Source organism: Corvus brachyrhynchos, unplaced genomic scaffold, assembly GCF_000691975.1.
Source record: "Corvus brachyrhynchos isolate BGI_N302 unplaced genomic scaffold, ASM69197v1 scaffold229, whole genome shotgun sequence".
Lineage (NCBI taxonomy): Eukaryota > Metazoa > Chordata > Aves > Passeriformes > Corvidae > Corvus > Corvus brachyrhynchos.
In genome coordinates, this window is record NW_008240042.1 from 3,060,880 (window position 1) to 3,080,434 (window position 19,555).

Consider the following 19,555-nt stretch of genomic DNA (forward strand, 5'->3'; position numbering starts at 1 on the left):
GTGCGATCAAAAAACAACCAACAACAAAACAAGAACAAAGTGCTGACAGGACTCAAGGCACATCTGATGAAAACTTTAGCAGAAGGACCTGCTACTGAACCCAGTATATCCCTATATTAGAAATGTAGTTCACATTAATCTAGCCTAAAACAGTCCCCCAATTTAAATTTTTCACTATTAAGTGTGAGGGGTGCTACACTCTGCCTGTCAGCTGTTGCAACCTTAACCAGCAAAACATCCCAAGGAAGCAGTGCAGGATCACTAATGCTTTTTTTATTATTTAGTTTAGAGAGCAGCTAGAAGCAATATTCCTCAACAGCAATGTGCTGCCCAACTCTCTCCAAATTGCCACGCATGAAGTTCAAAAATCACTGCACTAGACCTGAGTGTAACTCAAACTGAAAAAAAGAACCAGTTCAGTTTCACCTCTGACTTACTTTGAGGAACAAAGCAAAAAAAAAAAAAAGAAGAAAGTGAAACTAGAAAGATCTTAGCTCTCACTCACTCACAAGAGAAAGAAAACCACGTGTGCCCACCCCACCCAAGAGCCCTCAGAGCTCCTAAGCAGACTGTGAGGGAAGACTATCATGAACTTCACCGATTACACACACTGACCCTTCCTGCTGCCATGTCTGCCTGATATACTCAAGGACACATGAAGGAGTGGGAAGGATGAGGAAGTCCAGATAAGAGGATTTTAAACAGCACAGTGGTCCCCAAGCTGGGAGACAAGGAATGGGACTGAAGCGATGGGTCAAGAGGGGAAGGAACACCACACTTGAAGGAGTCCCAGCTGTGAGTAGCAGGTTTTGTCCTTGTCCAGGCTGGAAGCAAGCAAAAGGCTCTGGCAAGGGAAACAGAAGAGACCCGGGACTGGCAGGGAGGGGAAAATGAGACAAAGAGTACCACACCACTGATTTTCAAATAGACAGACAAGACAGGAAACATATCCTGGACTGGATACCAACAGGTTGCAGAGGAAGGGGGAAGGGGAAAAGGATATTAATGTTTTTGTTGCCATCAGAACAACACAAAAAACACCCAACCAACCAGCAATCTATACACACAGAGAATAGAAGGTGTCAGCACATCCACATCAGACAGGATTTCACAGCTATACTAAGAGAGGATTGCAGACCTTAAAATTGCAAATGCTATGGCACACTTACCCTCTTGACTGTCATGCACTGCAATGGTTTTATAGTATACCATTATACTTGAAGAAATTTAAGCTGAAAACCATCCACTTTATTCAAATTAGCCTGTCATTAAAACAGTTATCTAATTGCAGAGGTTCAGTTTTATTAGGCTGAATGCATAAACTACATTTATGTGAACAATGGTTACGGACTAAGACACAGGCCATGTCTACCTACACTTCAAACTGGTACATCCCATTTCTTTTATGCTGTATTTGAAATAATAATGTTAATGCAAGGGAAGACTTGCATGAGCCTGCGGCAAATTTAAGAATCTGTTTTGTTACGTGGGCATGTGCTATACTGTTAAATGAACTGAAACTCCATTACTGTCACTGACTGTAGTCCAGGTATACTTTATCCTTACATGCACTATAAAGTGCTCTATTAAAATGCTGTGCTAATTTAATAACTGAATTACCAGAACCAGCACACAGGAATGTGCTTTAAATATGTTTGTAACGGAGTTATTCTCAATTCATATATAGTCTGTATCTTAATCAATATTCTAAATATCTTTTTTCTGCACTTTTCAAGCAAAAGATACAAGTTCCACATACAAAAGTTACAAGTTCCAGTAGTTAAAGCTTTCTCCTTCACATCCATCTGAATTAAACAAAAAAGATTTAAAGGGCTTGAGTTGAAGCTCTAATAAAGGAGAAAGCACAAAGCCTACGTTTTGACCCAAGCTTCATTCAACATCAATGATGTTTGCAAATGTGGTTCTACCTAGGCCTGACCCATTTTTCACCAAGCTACTTGCTGTGAAAAAGGAGAAGTCCTCTCTATTAAGACTGTATGTTTATATCAGTGCCTGAAAATACAACCCTACCATGGGCTAGTACATGAGTTCTGCACAGACTAAGATGACAGATGCAGCCCCAAGCAGTCAGACCAAAGGAACAGATTCTCTGAAGTTTTTGGATCAAATCCTGCAGCACACACACATCCCACTCCCACAGTCATGCACTCCAAAACAAGTTTCACCCTCACCATCAAAGCTACGGTGGCATCTCTGTGACAACAGCTGCTGGGAGCAGGAGGAACAGCATTAGGCACAGCGCTTGGAGGTGAGCTTGGGAGTAATGCAGCTCAGCAGGACCCAGCTGGCCTCCCGTTGAAGCCCTGCCTCCAAAACAAAGCCTAAGCACACCCCAAGCCCTGAACAAGCAGCAAGATAAGGGAAGAGGGACAAAACTCACAGGCTGCTGTACACTAGTTTCTCTAAGCTCCAAAACCAATATTAAGCTAAAAAAACCCAAAAAACAAACAGACAAAGAAAAAAACAACAACAAAACCAAACAAATAAAACCCAAACCACAATGTATGTGGAGGTTTTCGTTTCCAAGAAGCAGAGAGCTCGTCCGCAGGGCTGAGCCCTTGCCAGTACATTCCATTTCCCTTTCTGCCACTCTTGGTTTCTGCACTGCATCATTTCCTGTATTGCTTCTGCACAAAGTGGTCTTATCAGCTGGAAGTGCAAAATAAAGATTAAACCACGAGTCAGCAGATGACACAGTCTGCGTCTTTCTTCCCCAAATCCACGTGCCCTTCTGGGAAAGTGGGAATTAGTATTTCCAACAGCTGAGTGACCACCAGCCCTTGAAGGGTCTCTTTATTCATGAGGTAGGGACAGAACAGAAACCTAGGCAAAACAACAGGGCACTCTCCAAAAAGCAGTCTGGCAACAGTTTAAAGGAAGTTGAGTATTACCCACTTATCAGACACTCTCTACACATCCAAACCCATGCACTTTTTATTATGCATTCTGTCTGCTGATGGATGAGTTGGAATCAACAAACTTCTTTCAAATCCCAATGTTGTTTTATTTGTCTTCCTTCACTGCTGTTGTCTTTTTTTGTCATCTTTGGATTAACACACAAACCTGTACGCAGCCTATGAAAAAATAAGTGAGCATTATATTTTTATATATCTGTTTGGCCAGCCTTGTGTTTAAACAAACATATTCAGGCAAAATACCTAAGACTGAAGTTCTATTTTTCTAGCCCTCAAAGAAGAGATAGCTACTCCGTCAGCAACATGAAGCAGACAGTAAAATATTCAACGAGACTGCTTTCAAATTCCCACAGGAGATCCCATAGGAAACTGTCCCACTTTGCATAAATGACTGTTTTTGATGGGTGGAGAAAGGGTTTAGACAATTAGATGATCCTCTCCCAGAGGGGTGGATGGGGGAGCAAAACAACTTCTAGCCCAAGTTTCAGGCAAACAAGAAGTGACTCTAACTCTCCTACTAATTTCGTTATTTGTATTACAGGCTCAGTGATGCAGGCAAAAAGGATCCTATTAAATATTTTTAATATATGCTTAGCACAGTTAGACATAAAAATGGGCAGGAACCACAGTGAACCACAGAGAAAACTGTCTAGTCTATGACTACATTTTAAAAATTCAATTTATCTTAGTCAACATACCTCTTCCCAGCATCCATTACTTAGTAACACTATAAAGAAATAACAAGCAGAGAGATTTTCATTTACTTCTTTAAAAATATTTAGTCATTTACCTGCTCTGAGAGACATATATTTTTAGCAATTCATGTATTCAGTACAATATTTAGACTTTTTTTCTTAAAAAAAAAACCAATCAAAAAACAGATTTTGGCATAGAAGCCAGGGAGCTGTCTCTTTATTCTGGCAGGAACTATCTCCATGTACAGTTTTTATGTATTACTAAAAGGCACAAAGTCTAAGCAGCTGCAATGGTAGAATGTGTAACAACATATTGTGCACTAACTTCATCTAGCTCCCTATCCTTGGAGCAAGCAGCAGAAAGTTTTGATTTCTTTCTTCAAGTAATGTGCTTTGTGAAACAGAAAGTCCAGAGTCTTCTGCTGAATTACCCTCCTTTTAGTCAACAAATTCTTTCTTTGCACCTTCTTATGGCAGAAGATCAGATCTTGCTCAGCTTGGAAAAATGCACTAAACCTGGCAGAAACCTCACTGAATTACAATACACATGTAAAAAGAAAGCACATTTCACATCACAGTGCTGTAGAACTCATTAGAGAGCCTGTACAGAACCTGACTTGGCTTTCCTTGTAGGTTTGGAAAATGACAAAGAGAAAAAAGAAAAAAATTAACTATTTTATGTTCTCTTGGAAAGGTAGAAAGAACTCAAAAAACCATTGAAATAAGCAATCCTGTGTTCTGATATACAACATATCATTCAAGGAAAGAGGAACACACTGGTGTTGAAAATACCTCATCATACCTAACAGAGTAGGCAGGGTTTTTCCTGACACTGCATTAGACTCCTTTCCTTACTTAGATCCAGCAAGGGCCAGGAGGATGGGTATCTCCAGCCTGTCCTGTGAAGTAACCTCTGTAACAGCCCAAAACACCCAGTCTGCATCAAAACTCCTCTTGGGCCATCCATCCCTCGTGCTATTTGGCTGAGGGATTGCCCTTCCAAGAAAACCTCCCATGTACCACTGTACAGCCCACAGGGAAAATCCTGTCAGATACCTACAATTAGCTTTGGTTTAGTTTTTTGGTTGCAGGATTTACCAGTGGAGGGAAGGAGGGCAACAGTGACCCAAAACCCACAAACCCCACTGCTCTGTTAGTCCAGAGCATGAAGGGATAACCTTACACTTTCAGTATCTGCCAGCTCCTTCCCAGTGCTCCCCACAGTTCAAACCAAGAACACGGTGTTCGGCCAGTTTCTACAGCGAACCACAGCTTTCCTCCTGCCCGCCTCCCCACTCAGCTTCTGGCACACAAGGCATTGCTCCTTGCCCTTGAAGTCTCAACTATCACGACTGCAAGAGTAAAACAATAGCAAATTCTTACAGGTTTTCTGGATTTGAAGGTACCAGATTTGAAAGATTTATGGTAACTTCACTGTTGCTTCTCCAGAAAAAATACCTGCTTTCCATACACATTAGAAACCGAATCCTGTGTTACAATACAACTAAAATGGCACAAAAGTCTTTCTAAGCTAGTATATCATTGTGAGAAGAACATGGCAAAGGTTCTTTCCCAGTTTTAACAGACATGCATCAACAATTAGATTTGTCCTTGTCCTGGTTAAGAACATTTCTTCCCAATACCTTTGCTGTTTTTGACCTACTGAAAACCATACTCCTGAAAACAAATTTAAACACCACATCCTTCATGAGTTTTATCTCCACCTTCATTAAAGCACAGCTCCACCATGGTTACAACACTAACACTCTACAGCCTCTTAAGTGATCACCAGATCCTCAAATCCTGCCTTTGTCACCAGAGATGAAAAACACACTGCTGAATTTTACTCTCTCCTGCCTTCAGATGCATGTGAGATTCCACAAAGTCACAACACACCAGCTCTTCCTCCACCACCTGCAGGTCTCCTTGCCGTGCTTATTTTACATAAATTTTATATTGCCAAGACTACAGGAAAAAACTAAAACCAAGTTTGCCAAGATACTTGGTCAGGAAGCTGGGTAAGCCTGGTGCACAGCAGAGCTAGTACAAGTAGGATGATCAAAACGTCCACCCAGGTGTGGACAAATCCCTTCTGGTGCTGGCGAGCAGACGGACTGAATTGGATGTGCTTTCAAAGACTATCTCTAAAACCACAGCCTAGTGCTTTAACCAAGGTCAGGAAGGAACTGTAACTTGATGATTCAGTCAAAACTCTGCCACAGATGGGACTGCAAAATATGAACTTCACTAAAATAACCTATAAGATGAATACAAGGAATCACAAAACTTGCTAGAATAGTGTTCATAAGGTGTTTTTTTCCCTAAATGCTATGAAGGAAGACACTCTTCATTCTTCCCTCTCTCCAAGCTAAAGGCCTCTCAGAGAAATCCTCAAACTATGACAAGACATTCAAAAGAAAAACATATCCAAAGAAACAATTGTCAAGGAACAGAATTAATTACCAGCCATCACAGTGGGTATTGTGCATCTTTGGGGCAGGTTTATCCATTTCACTTGTGCTGTGGAGTACTTAAACTCCATGCATTGTCCTACTAGGAACTAAGAGCACTCAGGAGCACAGAAGCAGCCAAGGATCTCTCAGTCAGCATTGTTAGATGACACAGACCAAGTCCTGAAAAATGCAGAAGAACCTCTAAGACCAGTCCGGAGCACTGGCTATGGCTTTGTGAACATCCACAAAGATGCCAGGACTAGCCTAGCTATTAAAGTAAGTCAGAAGTCCTCTTCTAAAAGGTGAAAAAGCTGGGGAAAACAGATTTTTTTTTTCCCTTTCATCATAAAACTCCCGTATAACTCCCTTTTTCCACAGAGACCATTCCCTTTCCTGACTTTTTGAACTGTCTTTAGAAAACAGGTGTTGTTTACAACAATAACAAACACACATCTGTGTGGGTGTGTTAATACACACAAAGGCAGGATAACTGAAACCTCTTCCTATATTTAGATCTGTCTGGTCAGCTCTAATTGCATAATTTAATCAAAACCCTCTCCAACGGAAACACATCCATATTCATCACAGGCATCAAAGGAAACATCTTTACAAACTATATCCTTTTACAAACCAACACATGGTCCCACATCACTTGTCCAATTGTTGAATTCCTCCTTTGGGAAGGGCATGGAATTTTATTTCTTTTTATCAGCCGAAAAAAGCATTTCCCTCCAATTCATCAGCAGAGGGTGGGAGGAACTTCCTTCACAGGTGAGATGGGGAAAATTTACTGACATGTCACTTTCAGGGATTTTTTAGGCAGTTAAAACATACATCTGCAGCATAAAGGAAAATCTTTAAAACAGAAAAGGAAGAAAAAATGTCCATCACCACTCAGGCATCAAAATTTTTGAGTGAAGCTCATAAAATGCAAGATGTGTTTTGTCTTCAGAGAACAGCACAGTCTAGCACAGACTGCATGAATTTAAAAAGGGGTTTGTCAGCCCCAGCCAGAGCAGCGCTCCAATGGGGTATTTTTTAAGGAGGGGAACCCCACCAAACACACTCCAGTTATGCTCAGCTGAGGCAAGTCACTGCTCCTCCAAATGATTCATTTCACCAAGAGCATGCACCAATACAGTTACATCAGCTGCATTAAACCACTTCTAAAGACTGTGACCCAGACTTCATTTATCAGAGATTAAGTAAAGATGTTAAATTACAGCTCAAGAGCCTCAGCTTTAAACAGAATCCTTCACCAAAGCAAGAGATGACAAAAACTGAGAAGAAAAATTACTTACTAATAAAAGAGTTATTGGGTCAAGCCTCAGCAAAGCAGAACAAACTGATGAAAATTAAACCAAAAAAGTAATGCTGTTAAATGAAATGAATCTTTCCACAAATTAGTCCCCCACCCACCATTTATACACCTGAAATAAGAATAATCAGTTTGCCAGCACTGAAGACATTTCAGTGCATTTCATGAGATGCACGCTTTACTCTTTTTAAAGGATTCCTCCAGCTTTCCTGGTTTCTGCCTTATCTGTAAAAACTAAAGAGCTATTTTTTCACCTTCGAACAAATTTTAAAACACTGTACCTTCTCCACGGCTTTAAAATGTCTATGTTGAATTTCGTCAAGTGTCCTGCAATTCACAACTACCATTCGGGACTGAGAAAGTGTTTGAAGATGACACAGCTTTCCAAGCCAAGTTTATACAACTCAGACACAAACACCAATATTTGCCAGACTTCTACAGTCCAATGAAACATTATTTAATTACAGTGTGCCATGAGTGGCCTTCTGAAAACCGGGACTGGACTTCAGATGACATGAAGCCCAATGTGCTCCAGGTCCTCAGGACAGGGAGCAGCAGCTGCACGACCCCATCACAGCATATACTCCTTGGCAGTTCCTTGGTATTTATCAAACCACCCTAAGTCACAGACCCTTTATAAATGGAAGACCACAGTGTTTACAGATGGCCCTTCAGCTTCCATACAGGACAATTAAACTCTTCAAAGATTACAACCTACAGGCAAGTACAAATTTTTAGGGATCCTCCTGAGACCAAATCAAGGGCACTCTGGGTTACCATTTAAAATACACCTGCAAACACATATGTAAGGTTGATCGTGGCCTTTACCAGCAGGTGAGGTGCAATTCTGAGTGTGCCTACACTAAAAACAGACCCAGAAGTCACAGACACACCTTTCCCCTTCCAAAAGGGCAAAACAAGGGTGCAGCCATACACGAGGAGTCAGAGAGATACAAAAAACTGTGGGATGAGGCAAAAGCAGCTGTCACAGCCCTGTGCCAGAACATCTGCAGAATCTCACATCAAACTGTTTTCTCATATTCCTGAGATCAAGGCTTTGGAGCATTCTGTACAAAGGCTTCAACCCACAGATAGGAACTGATAGTTAATACAGCAGTTGGGAACAGCATAGCTTGAAAGGAAGTGGGAGATATCCTCCTACACTGCTTACTGGGAATACAGAGGTTTTACAACAGGAGAAAAGGGCTGTAATCTGTCTGTCTGATCCCCTCGTTATCTGTAAGCTTTTCATGATTTTTGGAAGAGGAACCAAGTCACAAAAAGAATTACTCAGTACCCTTTCCTTATCTGCAAGCTTTTCTTATTAACAGAGCCTGTATGACTGCATATGGCAATAAGGCAGCCTATTAATCACTCCACCATAATTTTTCGAGACCAGTTTGAAGTTTCAAAATTCAAATTTGGCAAAGTTGCAAGTTTCTTACAGCCAAGACACCAAAACACGGCATTTTCCAAACAGCCCATACTCTGCAAGGTCAGCAGCAGGCTAGCTTAAAACAGCCATAAGGCTTCCAAATTTTCCACTGCTGCTGCTGCCTGCTACTGAACAAACAGTCATAGCTGGCCTGGTACTGAGGATAAACAGAAGAACTCCAAGCTCCAAAGTCACAAAGTGAGGCTGCAAGGGTGAACTTCCAGCACTTGTAGCTTTCCAAGACTACTTACTTCTAGGCCACAAGCTAGTGCACAGAAAGAACACACAAAGATTTCGGATTCTTTGTCTTTAGCTGTTAACACAAGATGCTTTTAATTCTGGGGTTGACACCAGCGCTCCCCAGCTCCAAAGATAAGAAGCCTTTAGCCTCAAACAACCCTGGCCTGCTGGCTGGCTGGAAGATTGAGAGCCCTCATGTACCAAGTCAGTGAAAGCAAGAAGGTAGGCAAAGGTGTGATGGAAAAAATCAGGAATATGAGACTTGAGCCAAAGCAGCCTGCCATCAGCACTCCTAGTTCACAAACCACAGCAGATGTGTCGGGTCTGACCATGAGCAAGAATCACTCCTGATAAACTGGTGGGGAGAAGGGCAAAGGGAACAGTTATCCAGTCAACTGCAGTAAATAGCCCTGGAGCATTTATGCCAGTTACGGTGACGATTTCTGCAAAGAAGCCTCTAGCCAAGCCAGAGATAAAAATTAAAAAGATGTTACAGTCAGATTCCCATGATCTGGAGAGTTCCTCAGCACAGCAGAAGGCTACAAGGGAATTCAGTGAGTACCTTGCTCCAGCACTAGGAAAAGCAGTAGCTCCCACTACTAGGGAAATACCTACAGTTTGCATTTTAGATCTGTAGATAGTCTAATTCCTAAAAGTTAAGAAACATACTACAGCGATGCAAGTAACAAGAAAGAGTAAGGGCTTTCAAACACATTTACTATATAACACCAAAACAAATGCTTTCTACATTTCCTTTGAGGAAAGTGGATTGAAAGCCAAAATGTGAAAGTGATTTATGCAGTGGTGCAGTACCCAGGAAAGCTACAAACAGTGCATTGGCTCACACCACAGATCAGCTTCAGGTGTCCTAACTATCTTCACTGGCAGCAATTTCTGGTAACACCAATCTACTTTTACAGAAGGGGTTTTAGGGGATTAAGTATTTACCTTTTCTCTGATTTCTTGATAATGCTGCTAACTGTACCCAGTCTGCCAATTGTTTCAAGTTCTTTCATCCTCTGAAGAGGAAAATAAAGTTTCTACTACCAAGAAGTTAAACTCGGACACTCTTTTCCTCCTGAGGAAAACCACTTGTCCTGTCTCACACAGGACGAGCACTAGATGTGTTCTGCTCATCTGCTTGCACTAAACTAGAAAACATCTCTAAGACAGCTTGCAGTTTATACCAGCAAAACAACACTTGACCAGAAAAGCTTGTTTAAGTGTTGCTCTCCATCCGTCCTCCCTCACCCCCAATAAAAGACACTGCACCATTAATCACTGTCGTTTTGCTGCCAATAGAGCTACACTGGGGCTTTGTGGCTGACGTAACTTTTGGCAGTCGAGTCCCTGCTAATCACCAACATAAGTATCTGGGAAAAAAACCCTGTAAATTAGACCTTTCCTTGGCAAGTGTATTAAGGAAGTCTTCATCTGGGAGTGCTACAGCACTGTCCTGTGACTGGCTACCTCCAGCTGCAGCCTTGGGCCAGCAAGGGCACAGGTCCACAAGCCACTGAGCAGCCCCAAAGTCCACAAGCCAGTGAGCAGCCCCAAGGGCTCACTCCCACCCAGAGAGAAAAGGTTTCTCTTTACTCCCTTATCCCAGCCTCGGTACTGCAACATAACTTTCCTCTACCTGTCAGTCAGTTCACCTTCCTAACCTGGCAAAACCAACATAAACCAAAAAACACGTTCTGCGGGGTCAGCTCAGAGCACCAAAGTCACCCAGCCAGCCTATGCGAAGAAATCCCTGGCTGGGGCTGAGAGAAGCCCAACTCTTAAGAGTTCTTTGCATCTTGGGGAGCTGCCACCCCCAAATTTTAAGTGATATCCAGGTCAAAGATTAGCTCACACTCAGACATGAGTACTTCAGCTTATTTGCAAAACCTGCTCTCATCCCTAGGGCAAGGCGCCCTGCCTTGGCTGGTTCTGAATAACCAAACACTCCAGCAAGAAATTCAACCCCCCTCTAATGCCACTGCCTTCTGCTCTAGTAACTAGACTGAAAACTTGGGGGAAAAAAGAGTGATTTCATATCCATCTATCCAAAAATACCACACAATGCAGAGTTTAAAGCCGAGAGCATCTATAAAGTATTTTCCACATGAAATATAATACGACACATTACAGAAACTGTAATTACTTTATCCTAAGTTTTTAAACTAATAAAGACAAAGACTTTTCCTTTGGCTACTATATCCAAGAGAAAGCACTTAACACTGACACTAGCCAGCATGGATAATAAAGGGCCTGTTATTAAATATGCCAGACTGTAAAGCCAGCAGCAGGCAAAAATGCAAAACAAGAAACTGCAATAGTCAGGATGGCAACCTATATGTAAGCCAAGTTTTCCAAGACATTCAGCAAGGTCAAAATCCACATTTTTCAAATCAGTATAGTTCATCACTGCATTCACCAGGTAATTAGCAGAACTAAGATGATGACATAACTAAGGTCTGCTCTTTCTATCCATCTACCTATCTATCTATCTATCTCTCTCTCTCTCTCTCTCTCCTTAGCGATGAAAAGACATATCTGACAAGAGCAAAGACCAAGAGAGAGTTGCAATTCTGGTCCTGAATGTTAGACTCATGGTAAGACCTCAGTAAAGCCACTCGAGTTGGGTCTCTGTCCCTCTCATCTCCCTCTTCCCTCCCTGTACAGGGAAGCACACGCTTTACATGCGTTTGGGATTCCTGAACTACACACTTGAAATTAAACCAGCATCATGGCATTATGTGTGTAACAATCTCAGAAGCCATCATGTACATGTTGACAGGTCCTTCAGATTCAAATAAATTTCAAATCTACTTTATTCACTGTTGGGAAAAACAAGAGCAGTTGTCACACAACTGGAAAAACAGAAGTCATCTGAACATGGTCCTGGGCAACCTGTGTGGCCGTGACTGAGGAGGAGGCTGGACCAGATGACCTCCAGGGGTCCCTTCCAATATCATCCGTACTGTGATTCTGTGAAGTTCTCAAAACAACCACCTGCCAATTAATTTGATCACATCAGAAAAGCAACTGGTTCAAGAAAACTGGGTAGAACTCCGCTTGCCTCGGCACAAGAACAAAATCATATCAAGTGCTACTACACTGAGGCAGGGACTGAGCTCTGTTTGCTGAGCATAGGCAGAGGCACAAGAAAGCTGCTTTCTCCCTGATTTTGACCACTTCAGAGAATCCAGAAGCCTTCTGAGTTGCCTCACTCTTCCTCCCTTCATGCTTCTACCCCTGAAGTGTGGCTTCATGTATGGCTCTGTTCCATTAAAACACAAGTCCTCATCACTGTCACCTTGCTTTGCATACAACCCTGGTTAAGAAACCACTTTTCCACCCCATTTTTCACTGCTTGTGAGCTACTGGAAGATTCTGATCTACAGAGGTTCCCATCCCATGCTCATCACTATAGCTCCAGATACCTTAAGCAATCATGACTAAGCCCTGTCATGTTCACATCCCATTTGTCTCCCAGCCTATCTGCAAAAGCACGATGGACTATTTTATTACACATGGAATTAAGTCAACAGAAAAAAAAATCATCTTGTAGTTTGCAGTTTTACTAACCTGAATAAAGCCCCTCCTAGGTTAAAATAAATCCAAACTCGCCTTCCCCAAAGTATATTTCAGCCTGGAAACCGTAACAGTGATAAAAAAATGTCAAATTTCACACCAGAGCATTTAGATATCAAGAGAAAGACCCTTCATCAAACAGGACTGTGTTTTATTGACAAGCCAGTTTCACTAACTTTTCAGGACCTGGGAGCAGAATCTATACTCCTAAGCAGGTGCTAGTGTGTGGCCTAACTTGAAAGTAAATTTCTTGCTTTCATGTAAGACATCTTGGAAACCCTTGAAAAAAAGACAACTGGCCAACAGTGAGCAACGGTGTTCTGCCAACTATTCTGTCCTACCAAAACACTAGCAGAGTTTGTTTTACAACATTTTGGGAGGGCTAGAAAGGAAAGGACGAGGAGTTAAAAAACAACAGAGAACAAAAAAACCCAACCCATATATTTTTTGCTATTCTTCAGCTGTCTAAATTACAGGGACACTCCAGAGAATTAAACCATCAACTGAAAGAGCAGGAGATGTCAGTTTCACACCACGTTCCACCCTCTCTCTTACACACACTACCATGTTTATCTTGACAGAATTTTGGGACCCTTCTTTCCCCTGTAACAGAAAATATGTCCAGTTACAAGCTACATATATTTTCCCTCAACAGATCAGTTCAATCAAAGTCCTTACTAGTAAGATGCAGGTAAGACAACCAGGGCGTTTGATTAATTCCTCCCACGTCAATATTCAAATGAAACCCAGCAGATACAAAGGTGAAATACACTGGCAGAATGAAGTCAAATATGCAGCTCATTAACAGCATCTGACCAAACAGCAGATATTTCCTCCTTCTATCACTCTTAGAAACACATTTAAGTGGAAACCACAATTTGTTGCAACATGATTCTCCAGTTATTTACTTCATCTTTAACCAAAACTGATTTTAAGCTTTTAAGCATTTAAACAGCATTTAAGCATTTATATATAAATAGTTATTACATACACAGACCTTGATAAATGTACAGACTCTTCTCAACTATATATAGGTGCAGCCTACCTTCCTCTGATTCAAATAATTTAACTTTCAACAGCAGTGACTATTATTTTAGGTATTAATATGTCCACACACACATATAGCATACCTATCCACTCTGAAGGGTCCTATATACACACCACTGTAAGAATAAAATATCTTTAAGAGTCTCATGTCCTGGTTTCAACATGCTACACCAGACAGAATGCTGATTATATTTCCAATTCCTGAAAGTGCTTGAAATCAGAAGTCTGAAATTATTTACAAGAAAAATATCTCAGTAATTCAATCTTTCATGTAAACACAGAAGTATGAGATACCAGTTGGCAGCTGAGCAAAGTGAGAAATAAAAGCAAGTAATCAACTACGGTCACTGCATGCACCAATCAATATGAACATACGAGGTTCTCTGAACTCACAGAAAACTTTTCAACCTGCTACAGGAGTGTCAAGTGTGTGCACATATGCTTTTTTTGCTTTCATCTACTCAGACACATCCTTAAACATGTACATCAGTCTTGCCACCTCTGCAGAAGAACCTCTGTAATGCTGTAAACCCTGAAATCCAAGTTCTATTCACGGATGAAATCTGTAATGAGAGGACATATTTTCAGCTGCCCCTCAAACAATAGTTCCAAGTACTGAAAGAAGGTCCATCAGTCAAAACTGGAGGGCAGATGTGATTCTTACACCCATGCTGGGGAAAGACACAAGGACACAGACAAAACTCTCATGATTCTGTCTATAACCACTTCAGCACTGTAAAAACTTTTAATGGGTATCTTATTTTCAAGTTACCCAATATTGGATTGATAGTCCATAGATCACTTTGATGTGGATTGGCATTTTAGTAGTTTTAATGACAAAAACATGCAAGTGATATACTTCTGAATACCATTAAGTGCTGTAATTCAGACTGTCTACACTGACTTAGACAGTCTCATCTGCTGCCATGTTGGGAAGAGTGTTCCCTTTACGAGTACAGAAATATGAAATAATGCTTCAGAAATCACTGGTGAACCACATTAATGATTTGCTTACATGCCAAGTCAACATAATAGTTGGGTTTGGATGATACTGCTTTGAACAGTGCCTAAATATAATGACTTATATAAAGGCATGTTTAAAAATAATTTGTTTTCCTCCTTGTACTCTAGACTTCGCCTGTGCATGCTGGAGAAAGGGTGGGGGAAGAACCAAACGGGAGAGACTGGTGACATCTGTTCTAATATCCTTCTCCTGAGTGGATAACACATATTGGAATAAAAGTGACATAGTCCAGAACAATCACAGATCTATATTAGAAGGACCAAATTGTGCAAGTGTCCAGAATAGCTCTACTGGTCAGGTTCCTCTACACTGGCAAGTCTAGAAAGGGGAAGAAAAAAGCTTCAGCTCCTGATGTAAACTCAGCTTCTACACAGTCTCCCAAGACAGCAGTCCACCAGAAGAGTACAACTGAGCAAAGCAATCCGTGCTTGTAGAAAACCCTTTGGAATCTAATAATGACTCCACTCAGCTGCTGTGTGGCACTATGGTCACAGCCCTACAACCCTTCCACCAGAGCAATCCCACGACCGCAGCTCCTGACACATCCTTCCTCCTTTCCCAAAATAAAAAAGTAATAAAAATGGACCCATCTCCACAGCTCGGCAGAGTTCAGCGTTCTGTGCATGGAATACTTGACCTCACACACACTAATTAGGAGTAGTGTGCTCGCCCTTTGTTCCTATTAAACTAGGACGAACTTCCAGTGCCAACACATGCAGGCGTCAAATGGATGCAGGGAGAGATCCCGTATGATCTGGGATCATTCTAGAAAATGTTTTCATTCCTTGAAATCAGCCCATTTTACTAAATGCTTGCCTTCTCTATCCCGTTAAAAAACAAAGGCGTCCCCCCCCTCAAATACACAGCAACCCGAAAAGCTTCTGTAATGCAAATTACCATTTGTCTGAGGATGAGGATAGAGATCTTTGTGGCAGCCATTAGCCAGCCAAGGGTGTTCTCACTCCTGAATCCACTTTCTGTAAAGCCCTCTACAAAAGGCCCAATCAAACATTCTCTCTGGTTATTTCAAATCTTGAAGAATAGCAACATTCTAATGGAAACACTTATACCTCAGACTGCAGGGAGACAACACTAAAACTTTTAAAATATCAATTCAAAATTACTTCCTTCCCATCCCAAGCAAAACCCTCCATTCGATAAAAAAAATCTCTATGCTGTTCTACAGCTTGAGCAGAAGAGCTTGAGAATTGCAAGATGCCTGTGTAGATGAGCCTGTAAGTCACCAGCATTTCAAACCTCGCTTGCCAACTTGGGGTCTGTATTTTAAACTCGAATTTTCCACTCAGTACATTTCAAAGGAAAGCTTCTAGGAACTGCATATCATCTTTTAACTATTAAGACTGGTATGCATGCAGTTTTTTGCTATACACAGAAGAAAGGCCAGTGGAAAAACATTAGTCTGCTGTTACTACAGGGAAAAACAGTGAAGTTTTTATGGGCAGAATAGACTTTTCCCTACTCTGAAAGCAAAACTGGGTGAGTTTGTCATGAAAACCTAAACCAGAAATTAAAAAAATAACCAGAAACAAAACCAACAAACCTCCCACACATCGGTAGGATCGCTTCGTTAACCATAAAGCAATTTGTGCAATCTGACTTTCATTTTCACAGATTTTAAGGTTCTCTCTCCAATACAGTGGTTTCTTCATCTGCACTGACACAGCAAAAGACAGATCCACATCCACATTTTAAAAGCCACTGCACTCCAAAGTGAGTTTTAATTCTTTTATCTGCCTCTCAAAAAGCACCTTAGCTAAAGCACATGCTGGTGGGGTGCAAATTAACCTGGAGACTAATAAATCTCTTACCAGTAGTGACCATTTATTTTCTCTGCTTCACTTGCATGCCTCAAAATTTTTTTTTACTTACATTTATGACTAAAAATAATGTATGTTTCTTTCTTGGCTGGGAGAACCTCAGGAGATTAAAAATTCACACCAATTCAGGTATGAGGAGTTGGTTTAAACACTAACAAATGCAAAACCCTCAAATCCCCAAGCAGCACACTGCCTAGCAGAAAGAAGAAAAAAAAGTCATTTTTGCAGGATTTTTCCCAAAACACATCATAGTAATTTTACCAGCAGAAACAGCAAGACCTAAGATGCTGAGTATTTAGCAAACATTTTACTACCTGTGGCACGCTATTTTCTAGGGCTGTTAGAGGAAAACACGAATCTGAAGCCACAGTTGTCTTCACTAAGAAAAGCACAGTGACCTATGCCAACTCATATTCACAATTAGAGTCTCTGTTCTAGAATAAGTTTGGCCATATAGTTCAAGCAATGACTAAAATGCTCTGTCCTATACAAGAACTCAGATCTGCAGGAACATTTCAACAGGCAGTTACAAACTTCAGTAGGCTAGAAATACTAGGGGGAAAAAAGCCAAACAATTGGATTGTTTTCCTGTTTGTTCCTTTGATATCTGATAGCACAGTCTGCAGGTAAAGTCTAGTTGATCCTTGAGAAAGGATGTATAAATTTCAGAGATTCACTCACAGCCACTTCCCCACACACACATCCCAAAGCTGCACATTCCTTCATCTATTTCAGCTCCTAATGACTGCAAGGAAGAGATTGAGAGTCAACCTAAATTGGTTCAGCTTTTACTCTTCACAGGGCCACAAGTGTTAATTTCAACTTATCTTTGCGTAACTTAAATAATAAACACGGTGCTCTCTTTATTTGATTCTTAAACCAGCCATATCTGAAGCACAATGGGACATGTCACAGACACTTGCTTTGCTGCCCTCATAATATGGTTTAATTATGATGACTGAACTAACAGGCTCACATCATAGACTTTTACAGGTTGACCCTGTGTCATCCTGATGTATCATTTTGCACCAGTTCAGTGCTGTAAATCAATTTAAGATCTCCAGCAGGTTGAAAAGGCTGGTAATGATGCTTTCTCTGCAGTCTCTGGGGACTCCACATTATACACAACTTACATTATTTATAAAGCTGAGATGATGCCTCCATTAGGCCTGTAAGACTACTCAAATGAGCTTTTATTTTACACACATGGCTTGGGCTCCACAGAGCAGAACACTGGCAATATGTAATATCCAGTGCATTCATGCTCTAATTTTAAAAAAAACCCAAACAGTCATAACCCATTCGTTTTTAAAATTTAAATCTTTATAGCAAGCAAAGAAACTCATAGTTCAATCTGAATAATTTCCCAGTACTCAGAAACACAAGTAGCACTTTTATTAACCTTTGTATTACTTTTCTTTACATTCAGCTCTTTACTTTTGTGTTCAAACTACAGAGGAAAAGCAAACACCAGACTCATCAGCTTTCAAATATTTGATTTGATAGTTAATATTTATACCAAAACAGAAAGATCTCCATCTGTTTACTCAGTCACTTCTCTCAAATGTATTGGATCATCACATCTTTAAGGGTACACAAAAAAGCAAGTTGAACAGAACAGAGTAGGAAAAAAATGTATTTGATTACATACCCAATGCTAATGGGGTCAAAACAGATGCAAGGACAAATCCCTACCCTTAGGGTAACTTGATCATGCGTTGAACTGATCCTTTCTGGTAGCTGTGGAAGGCTTCTGGATCGCCCAAATCAAGCGCCTATGTACAGTCTGAAGTAAATTGCAAGACTTCATCCCTAAGACCACAGCAAGAACTTCAGAAAGGGCCAGATCTCTCTCATTTTCTTACTGATGTTCTTCCAGTTACAGTAGAGAAGTGAGCACTCAAAACCTGCACTAAAATCCAATGAGAATCTTGAAAAAGCTTCATAGCACGGCTCTCTGGTTCAAGGTGGAAATTAAGTATTAATCAGCTGCGACTAAAAAACTCATGTCCCATAATTCAACCAAGTCATTACTCACAAGTAAAAGAAAAAAATAAGCCAAACTTAGGTTCCCTCACATGATTTGCTCCTATTGTTTGACAGGACAAGGTGCATGCAGTCAACCACATGAAGAATTACAGACACACACCTGCAAAGAAACGTGTTCTCTGTGGGCTGGGCAAGCTACAGTTTTTATTCTTACTCCTGAGTGCTGCTTAAAAACACATATAACTATTGGAAGAAAAAGTATTAAACAAGTTTTCTTTTTTTGACTTCCTCTCTGCGTGCAAAAGAAATACAAACTATCAGCTATGACAGCTCTTTCCTAAGACACGTTATTTTTAAGGTGTAGTATCTTTGAACACTGACATCCATTAAACACTGACATGTTTCAGGCAATGATCTTTTCCATTTGCCTGTATCTGAAATACACATCTACTTTTATTCCTCGCCATCTGGCTCTAACAGTACTGTTTTTATTCTGTTTATAATACTTCCCCAAATAAAACTGTTACCTTTTAGACAGGCAGTAAGCATCATTTTATCCTAAAATACATCAAAATAACGATTAATTCTCAGAATAAGCTGTTCTTATCCAGATCTTGTAAAAGCAAACTGTAAGGTCGGACCACGTACCTTCTTCAGATTGATCTACTAACAAAAGAGCAATCACAGCAGCCCTGCCTCGGTCAGAACTCCCTCTGACTTCAGTTTATATTAAAAAAAAAAAAAAAAGTCAGTATTTGGCCCAGATCCTTTTGAACGCATGACTGAATATCTCCACGCCAGTAAATTTTAATAAGCTTTAAAGATCTATATTCAGGATAAGATTATTTGGCTGTACGAGTATATGAAGCAATTATACTGAGGAGGGGGAAAATCTCAAGCATCCAAACCCTCTAACAGGGAAAAGGAAAAAAAAAGTGAACTTTCCTTGACCTCTAAGCACAGATTTTTCATTAAAAAAGAAAGGGGAGGGGGGGCAGGGG

General features: G+C 40.7%; 1 protein-coding gene across 1 annotated transcript in view; it reads right to left on the minus strand.

Annotated features, from left to right (window-relative positions):
• The window catches only part of SMAD1 (SMAD family member 1), a 65,602-nt gene that overhangs the window by 25,449 nt on the left and 20,598 nt on the right, over nt 1–19,555 (minus strand). The window lies entirely within an intron of this gene.